Raw genomic sequence first — 10000 nt, 5'->3', positions numbered from 1 at the left:
GGTGGTTTTATGTCTCTTTGTGGTGGTTTAGTGTTTCTTTGTCTCTTTGTGGTGGTTTTATGTCTCTTTGTGGTGGTTTATTCTCTCTTTGTGGTGGTTTTATTTCTCTTTGTGGTGGTTTTATGTCTCTTTGTGGTGGTTTATTCTCTCTTTGTGGTGGTTTATTCTCTCTTTGTAGTGGTTTAGTGTGTCTTTGTCTCTTTGTGGTGGGTTATTGTCTGTTTGTGGTGTTTAGTCTCTCTTCGTGGTGGTTTAGTGTGTCTTTGTCTCTTTGTGGTGGTTTATTCTCTTTTGTGGTGGTTTATTCTCTTTTGTGGTGGTGTATTCTCTCTTTGTGGTGGTTTTATTTCTCTTTGTGGTGGTTTATTCTCTCTTTGTGGTGGTTTTATTTGTCTTTGTGGTGGTTTATTCTCTTTTGTGGTGGTTTATTCTCTCTTTGTGGTGGTTTATTCTCTTTTGTGGTGGTGTATTCTCTCTTTGTGGTGGTTTTATTTCTCTTTGTGGTGGTTTATTCTCTCTTTGTGGTGGTTTAGTGTGTCTTTGCCTCTTTGTGGTGGTTTAGTGTGTCTTTGTCTCTTTGTGTTGGTTTTCTGCCTCTTTGAGGTGGCTTAGTGTTTCTTTGTGGTGCTTCATGAGTGCACAGAGCTGTTGGTGTTTAAACTTGTGAGAAACTTTTAAAAAATTGTTTTTAATTTTAAATTTATTTAACCAGGAAAAGCCTCATTGAGATTAAAAATCTCCCGTACAAGAGTGTCCGGGCCAAGACAGCAAAAGCACATTTAACAAAGTTTCAGACATACAACATAAAACAGTGACAGACGAAGATGAACCTTCCTCCAACTCCTTCAATCTCTTTTTAAAATCACCTAAAGAGACCGGCTCCCGTAGACCCAAATCAGTCTGCAGTAGATTCCAACGGACGTTAGGGACAGATAGCAAGAGGATGCCTTGCTCATGGGTCACAGAGCGAAGACGGTAGCTTCCAGCATTCTTCTGATGAATTAACGTACATAGATAAGATGAAAGTACGTTAAGGGGCCTTGTAAATAAGGACATGCCAATGATTCAGTCTACGGATGGACTGCAGTCCAACCAACCCTAGCATACAGGGAGCCATGGTGAGTAAGAGCCTTAAGATTGGTTATGAACCTCAATGCTCCATGGTAGACAGTATCTAAGGAGTGAAGACATTGAGAAGATGCATGCATATATAAAACATCACCATAATCCATCACAGACATAAAAGTAGCAGCAACAAGTACATTCTTGAGTTAATCACCCAGAAACTGAAGATTAGACTCCTTAGTGTGATTGACAGTTGGGACGGAGCTGCAGCTGTGTTTCAACACCTTGGAGGATTTCTTCTTCTCTTGTTTTCTTTAGTGTTGATGCCTGATGAGCTTCTGTCATCAGCTTCTTCTTCTTCTCCTTGCATGTAACGCCAGGTGTTGGAGCGACAGAGTCCAATTCTAGAGCCCCCCCCCCCCCCCCCCGCCCCTTCATCATCATCGTCATGCCAGCGGTTTTGGCTCTGGAACGGTTTTCCCAGTGTGTGTGTGTGTGTGTGTGTGTGTGTTCCCATCAGGCTCTGTTCCTGGAGCAGCGAGGCCACCGAGAAGGCTCTGGTTTCACGAGCTTCTCTGAGAGCACGTGGACCGAAACCTCAGACACACACACACACACACACACACACACACACACACACACACACACACACACACACACACACACACACACACACACACACACACACAGCTGATGGGCCTTCACGTATAGAACTACTGATGTCGAAGTGAAAAATATTTGTTCTTTTTCTTTTGTTTCAATAACGAAGAACAAAATGTTCAGATCAATTAAATAAATAATACAATTGTTTATTGATTATGTTTATTCTCATCATGTCGGCCTTGTTTATATTATTATTGTTATTATTCTCATCGTATTTCTCTCATCAGCTCTGCAGGAATTATAAAACCGACTGGAAAACAAGAAGAGAGGAAGAGGAGGATGCATGATGAAGATACCATGTTTGAGGAGGAAGAGGAGGGAGTGTACAGTAGGAGAGGAAGGTGATGATGTCGTCCAGGCCACACCCCCTGCAGAGCCTATAGATAAAGGCGCCTCATGTCCTCCGCTCCACAGAAAGGAAGTCCTAAGACTGAAGACGGTTAGTGAAGTGGTGCAGCTCCTCATCCTCCTCTTCATCCTCCTGGAGCTTTGAGGAGTCATCCTCCTCCTCTTCATCTTCCTGGAGCTTTGAGGAGTCATGGCGGCCATCGCTCTCCTCCTGCTGCTGCTCAGTGGGATCATCGTCCTCGACGGCGTCCCCGCTCAGAGGAACAGAGGCAAGTGAAGGCACCATTCATTATTCATGTTAATAATCAGAGGAGAGAATGATTAAAGAGAAGGAAGTGCACTCATGAATACAGTAGATGAGCTGAAGGAAAGGTTTTGTCTGAAAGAAGAATGAAAAACTTAGACATGAAAAGCCAACTGCAACGAGAAAAGATTCATAAACATGTTTTATGAATCTTTTATGAATGAGCTTTAAGGTAAAAACTGAAAATGAGATTCACATTTTTACTTTTCTGTTTCTGAGCTGGAAAAGTTAAAAAAATGTTTCTGCGTTGAATTGATTAAATATAAAAGACTTTATTAAATATTAGAAACATAACTTTATTTAGTTTAGCTGACAAGCTGTTTGTCGTGAGGCGTTCAGGTGCCGCGTGTCGAAGCTGCACTAAATGGATCAAACATGACGGTTTCTTATTTTTCTTTCTGTGCACCGTCATGACGGACAGGTGTGTCTCTCACCTGGAAGGGGGCGTGGCTAAGTCATGACACAACCTGTGATCTCTCTGCCTTCATTGAGTTAAAACGTTATGTAAACCTTCTTCAGAGGGACACGGTGGTCCTAGAGTCTGAGGGGAGGAGCTTACCTCAGCGGGCGAGAGGCGGCCAACAATAACAGAGGGGGGGGGGTCCTAGAGTCTGAGGGGAGGAGCTTACCTCAGCGGGCGAGAGGCGGCCAACAATAACAGAGGGGGGGGGTCCTAGAGTCTGAGGGGAGGAGCTTACCTCAGCGGGCGAGAGGCGGCCAACAATAACAGACATTTAGTGAATGTTAGAAAAGAAGAAGTGCGTTTAAATGTTTCACTGCTTCAATGTTTCACTGCTTCACTGCTTCAATATTTCACTGCTTCAATGTTTCACTGCTTCAATGTTTCACTGCTTCAATGTTTCACTGCTTCAATGTTTCACTGCTTCAATGTTTCACTGCTTCAATGTCTCAATGTTTCACTGCTTCAATGTTTCACTGCTTCAATGTTTCAATGTTTCACTGCTTCAATGTTTCAATGTTTCACTGCTTCAATGTTTCACTGCTTCAATGTTTCACTGCTTCAATGTTTCAATATTTCACTGCTTCAATGTTTCACTACTTCAATGTTTCGCTTCAATGTTTCACTGCTTCAATGTTTGACTGCTTCAATGTTTCAATGTTTCCCTGCTTCAATGTTTCACTGCTTCAATGTTTCACTGCTTCAATGTTTCAATATTTCACTGCTTCAATGTTTCACTACTTCAATGTTTCGCTTCAATGTTTCACTGCTTCAATGTTTGACTGCTTCAATGTTTCAATGTTTCCCTGCTTCAATGTTTCACTGCTTCAATGTTTCACTGCTTCAATGTTTCACTGTTTCAATGTTTCACTGCTTCAATGTTTCACTGCTTCAATGTTTCAATGTTTCACTGCTTCAATGTTTCAATGTTTCACTGCTTCAATGTTTCACTGCTTTAATGTTTCACTTCAATGTTTGACTGCTTCAATGTTTCACTGCTTTAATGTTTCACTGCTTCAATGTTTCACTGCTTTAATGTTTCACTGCTTCAATGTTTCAATGTTTCACTGCTTCAATGTTTCACTGCTTTAATGTTTCAGTTCAATGTTTGACTGCTTCAATGTTTCACTTCAATGTTTGACTGCTTCAATGTTTCACTGCTTCAATGTTTCGCTTCAATGTTTCACTGCTTCAATGTTTCAATGTTTCCCTGCTTTAATGTTTCACTACTTCAATGTTTCGCTTCAATGTTTCACTGCTTCAATGTTTGACTGCTTCAATGTTTCAATGTTTCCATGCTTCAATGTTTCACTGCTTCAATGTTTCACTGCTTCAATGTTTCACTGTTTCAATGTTTCAATGTTTCACTGCTTCAATGTTTCACTGCTTCAATGTTTCACTGCTTCAATGTTTCACTGCTTCAATGTTTCACTGCTTCAATGTTTCAATGTTTCAATGTTTCACTGCTTCAATGTTTCACTGCTTCAATGTTTCAATGTTTCACTGCTTCAATGTTTCAATATTTCACTGTTTCAATGTTTCACTACTTCAATGTTTCAATGTTTCACTGCTTCAATGATTCAATGTTTCACTGCTTCAATGTTTCAATGCTTCAATGTGCCACTGCTTCAATGTTTCAATGTTTCAATGTGCCACTGCTTCAATGTTTCAATGCTTCAATGTTTCACTGCTTCAATGTTTCAATGTTTCACTGCTTCAATGTTTAAATGTTTCACTGCTTCAATGTTTCAATGTTTCACTGCTTCGATGCTTCAATGTTTCACTGCTTCAATGTTTCAATGTTTCACTGCTTCAATGTTTCACTGCTTCAATGTTTCACTGTTTCAATGTCTTACTGCTTAAATGTTTCAATGTTTCACTGCTTCAATGTGTCACTGCTTCAATGTTTCACTGTTTCAATGTTTCACTGCTTCAATGATTCAATGTTTCACTGCTTCAATGTTTCAATGTTTCAATGCTTCAATGTGCCACTGCTTCAATGTTTCAATGCTTCAATGTGCCACTGCTTCAATGTTTCAATGCTTCAATGTTTCAATGTTTCACTGCTTCAATGCTTCAATGTTTCACTGCTTCAATGTTTCACTGCTTCAATGTTTCAATATTTCACTGTTTCAATGTTTCACTACTTCAATGTTTCACTGCTTCAATGTTTCACTGCTTCAATGTTTCACTGCTTCAATGTTTCACTGCTTCAATGTTTCAATGTTTCACTGCTTCAATGATTCATTGTTTCACTGCTTCAATGATTCATTGTTTCACTGCTTCAATGTTTCAATGCTTCAATGTGCCACTGCTTCAATGTTTCAATGCTTCAATGTTTCACTGCTTCAATGTTTAAATGTTTCACTGCTTCAATGTTTAAATGTTTCACTGCTTCAATGTTTCAATGTTTCACTGCTTCGATGCTTCAATGTTTCAATGCTTCAATGTTTCACTGCTTCAATGTTTAAATGTTTCACTGCTTCAATGTTTAAATGTTTCACTGCTTCAATGTTTCAATGTTTCACTGCTTCGATGCTTCAATGTTTCACTGCTTCAATGTTTCACTGCTTCAATGTTTCAATGTTTCACTGCTTCAATGTTTCACTGCTTCAATGTTTCACTGTTTCAATGTCTTACTGCTTCAATGTTTCAATGTTTCACTGCTTCAATGTGTCACTGCTTCAATGTTTCACTGCTTCAATGTTTCAATGTTTCACTGCTTCAATGTTTCAATATTTCACTGTTTCAATGTTTCACTACTTCAATGTTTCACTGCTTCAATGTTTCACTGCTTCAATGTTTCAATGTTTCACTGCTTCAATGTTTCACTGCTTCAATGTTTCAATGTTTCACTGCTTCAATGATTCAATGTTTCACTGCTTCAATGTTTCAATGCTTCAATGTGCCACTGCTTCAATGTTTCAATGTTTCAATGTTTCAATGTGCCACTGCTTCAATGTTTCAATGCTTCAATGTTTCACTGCTTCAATGTTTAAATGTTTCACTGCTTCAATGTTTAAATGTTTCACTGCTTCAATGTTTCAATGTTTCACTGCTTCGATGCTTCAATGTTTCACTGCTTCAATGTTTCAATGTTTCACTGCTTCAATGTTTCACTGCTTCAATGTTTCACTGTTTCAATGTCTTACTGCTTAAATGTTTCAATGTTTCACTGCTTCAATGTGTCACTGCTTCAATGTTTCACTGTTTCAATGTTTCACTGCTTCAATGATTCAATGTTTCACTGCTTCAATGTTTCAATGTTTCAATGCTTCAATGTGCCACTGCTTCAATGTTTCAATGCTTCAATGTGCCACTGCTTCAATGTTTCAATGCTTCAATGTTTCAATTCTTCAATGTTTCACTGCTTCAATGTTTCACTGCTTCAATGTTTCACTGCTTCAATGTTTCAATATTTCACTGTTTCAATATTTCACTGTTTCAATGTTTCACTACTTCAATGTTTCACTGCTTCAATGTTTCACTGCTTCAATGTTTCACTGCTTCAATGTTTCAATGTTTCACTGCTTCAATGATTCAATGTTTCACTGCTTCAATGTGCCACTGCTTCAATGTTTCAATGTGCCACTGCTTCAATGTTTCAATGCTTCAATGTTTCACTGCTTCAATGTATAAATGTTTCACTGCTTCAATGTTTCAATGTTTCACTGCTTCGATGCTTCAATGTTTCACTGCTTCAATGTTTCACTGCTTCAATGTTTCAATGTTTCACTGCTTCAATGTTTCACTGCTTCAATGTTTCACTGTTTCAATGTCTTACTGCTTCAATGTTTCAATGTTTCACTGCTTCAATGTGTCACTGCTTCAATGTTTCACTGTTTCAATGTTTCACTGCTTCAATGATTCAATGTTTCACTGCTTCAATGTTTCAATGTTTCAATGCTTCAATGTGCCACTGCTTCAATGTTTCAATGTTTCAATGCTTCAATGTGCCACTGCTTCAATGTTTCAATGTTTCACTGCTTCAATGTTTAAATGTTTCACTGCTTCAATGTTTAAATGTTTCACTGCTTCAATGTTTCACTGCTTCAATGTTTCAATGTGTCACTGCTTCAATGTTTCACTGCTTCAATGTTTCACTGCTTCAATGTTTCAATGTTTCACTGCTTCAATGTTTGACTGCTTCAATGTTTCACTGCTTCAATGTTTCAATGTTTCACTGTTTCAATGTTTCACTGTTTCAATGTTTTACTACTTCAATGTTTCACTGCTTCAATGTTTCAATGTTTCACTGCTTCAATGTTTCAATGTTTCACTGTTTCAATGTTTCACTGTTTCAATGTTTTACTACTTCAATGTTTCACTGCTTCAATGTTTCACTGCTTCAATGTTTCAATGTTTCACTGCTTCAATGTTTCACTGCTTCAATGTTTCAATGTTTCACTGCTTCAATGTTTCAATGTTTCAATGCTTCAATGTGCCACTGCTTCAATGCTTCAATGTGCCACTGCTTCAATGTTTCAATGTTTCAATGCTTCAATGTGCCACTGCTTCAATGTTTCAATGCTTCAATGTTTCACTGCTTCAATGTTTCAATGTTTCACTGCTTCAATGTTTCACTGCTTCAATGTTTCAATGTTTCACTGCTTCAATGTTTCAATGTTTCAATGCTTCAATGTGCCACTGCTTCAATGCTTCAATGCTTCAATGTGCCACTGCTTCAATGTTTCAATGTTTCAATGCTTCAATGTGCCACTGCTTCAATGTTTCAATGCTTCAATGTTTCACTGCTTCAATGTTTCAATGTTTCACTGCTTCAATGTTTCACTGCTTCAATGTTTCAATGTGTCACTGCTTCAATGTTTCACTGCTTCAATGTTTCAATGTTTCACTGCTTCAATGTTTCACTGCTTCAATGTTTCAATGTTTCACTGCTTCAATGTTTCACTGCTTCAATGTTTCAATGCTTCTATGTGCCACTGCTTCAATGTTTCAATGTTTCAATGCTTCTATGTGCCACTGCTTCAATGTTTCAATGCTTCAATGTTTCACTGCTTCAATGTTTAAATGTTTCACTGCTTCAATGTTTCAATGTTTCACTGCTTCAATGTTTCAATGTGTCACTGCTTCAATGTTTCAATGCTTCAATGTGCCACTGCTTCAATGTTTCAATGCTTCAATGTGCCACTGCTTCAATGTTTCAATGCTTCAATGTTTCACTGCTTCAATGTTTCAATGTTTCAATGCTTCAATGTGCCACTGCTTCAATGTTTCAATGCTTCAATGTGCCACTGCTTCAATGTTTCAATGCTTCAATGTTTCACTGCTTCAATGTTTAAATGTTTCACTGCTTCAATGTTTAAATGTTTCACTGCTTCAATGTTTCACTGCTTCAATGTTTCACTGCTTCAATGTTTCAATGTGTCACTGCTTCAATGTTTCACTGCTTCAATGTTTCACTGCTTCAATGTTTCACTGCTTCACTGCTTCAATGTTTGACTGCTTCAATGTTTCACTGCTTCAATGTTTCAATGTTTCAATGTTTCACTGTTTCAATGTTTTACTACTTCAATGTTTCACTGCTTCAATGTTTCAATGTTTCACTGCTTCAATGTTTCAATGTTTCACTGTTTCAATGTTTCACTGTTTCAATGTTTTACTACTTCAATGTTTCACTGCTTCAATGTTTCACTGCTTCAATGTTTCACTGCTTCAATGTTTCAATGTTTCACTGCTTCAATGTTTCAATGTTTCACTGCTTCAATGTTTCAATGTTTCACTGCTTCAATGTTTCAATGTTTCAATGCTTCAATGTGCCACTGCTTCAATGCTTCAATGCTTCAATGTGCCACTGCTTCAATGTTTCAATGTTTCAATGCTTCAATGTGCCACTGCTTCAATGTTTCAATGCTTCAATGTTTCACTGCTTCAATGTTTCAATGTTTCACTGCTTCAATGTTTCACTGCTTCAATGTTTCAATGTTTCACTGCTTCAATGTTTCAATGTTTCAATGCTTCAATGTGCCACTGCTTCAATGCTTCAATGCTTCAATGTGCCACTGTTTCAATGTTTCAATGCTTCAATGTGCCACTGCTTCAATGTTTAATGCTTCAATGTTTCACTGCTTCAATGTTTCAATGTTTCACTGCTTCAATGTTTCACTGCTTCAATGTTTCAATGTGTCACTGCTTCAATGTTTCACTGCTTCAATGTTTCACTGCTTCACTGCTTCAATGTTTCACTGCTTCAATGTTTCACTGCTTCAATGTTTCAATGTTTCACTGCTTCAATGTTTCAATGCTTCTGTGCCACTGCTTCAATGTTTCAATGCTTCTATGTGCCACTGCTTCAATGTTTCAATGCTTCAATGTTTCACTGCTTCAATGTTTAAATGTTTCACTGCTTCAATGTTTCAATGTTTCACTGCTTCAATGTTTCAATGTGTCACTGCTTCAATGTTTCAATGCTTCAATGTGCCACTGCTTCAATGTTTCAATGCTTCAATGTGCCACTGCTTCAATGTTTCAATGCTTCAATGTTTCACTGCTTCAATGTTTCAATGTTTCACTGCTTCAATGTTTCACTGCTTTAATGTTTCACTTCAATGTTTGACTGCTTCAATGTTTCCCTGCTTCAATGTTTCGCTGATTCAATGTTTCACTGCTTCAATGTTTCACTGCTTCAATGTTTCACTGTTTCAATGTTTCACTGCTTCAATGTTTCCCTGCTTCAATGTTTCACTGTTTCAATGTTTCGCTAATTCTATGTTTTCGCTGCTTCAATGTTTCGCTGCTTCAATGTTTCACTGCTTCAATGTTTCCCTGCTTCAATGTTTCACTGCTTCAATGTTTCACTGTTTCAATGTTTCACTGCTTCAATGTTTCACTGTTTCAATGTTTCACTGCTTCAATGCTTCACTGGTTCAATGTTTCACTGCTTCAATGTTTCACTGCTTCACTGGTTCAATGTTTCACTGCTTCACTGCTTCAATGTTTCACTGCTTCAATGTTTCACTGCTTCACTGCTTCAATGTTTCACTGCTTCAATGTTTCACTGCTTCAATGTTTCACTGCTTCAATGTTTCAATGTTTCAATGTTTCACTGCTTCAATGTTTCACTGCTTCAATGTTTCACTGCTTCACTGCTTCAATGTTTCAATGTTTCGCTGTTTCAATGTTTCGCTGTTTCAATGCTT

The sequence above is a fragment of the Cyclopterus lumpus genome, chromosome 2 (genome assembly GCF_009769545.1).
Source record: "Cyclopterus lumpus isolate fCycLum1 chromosome 2, fCycLum1.pri, whole genome shotgun sequence".
Classification (NCBI taxonomy): Eukaryota; Metazoa; Chordata; class Actinopteri; order Perciformes; family Cyclopteridae; genus Cyclopterus; species Cyclopterus lumpus.
This window is presented reverse-complemented; position numbering follows the sequence as displayed.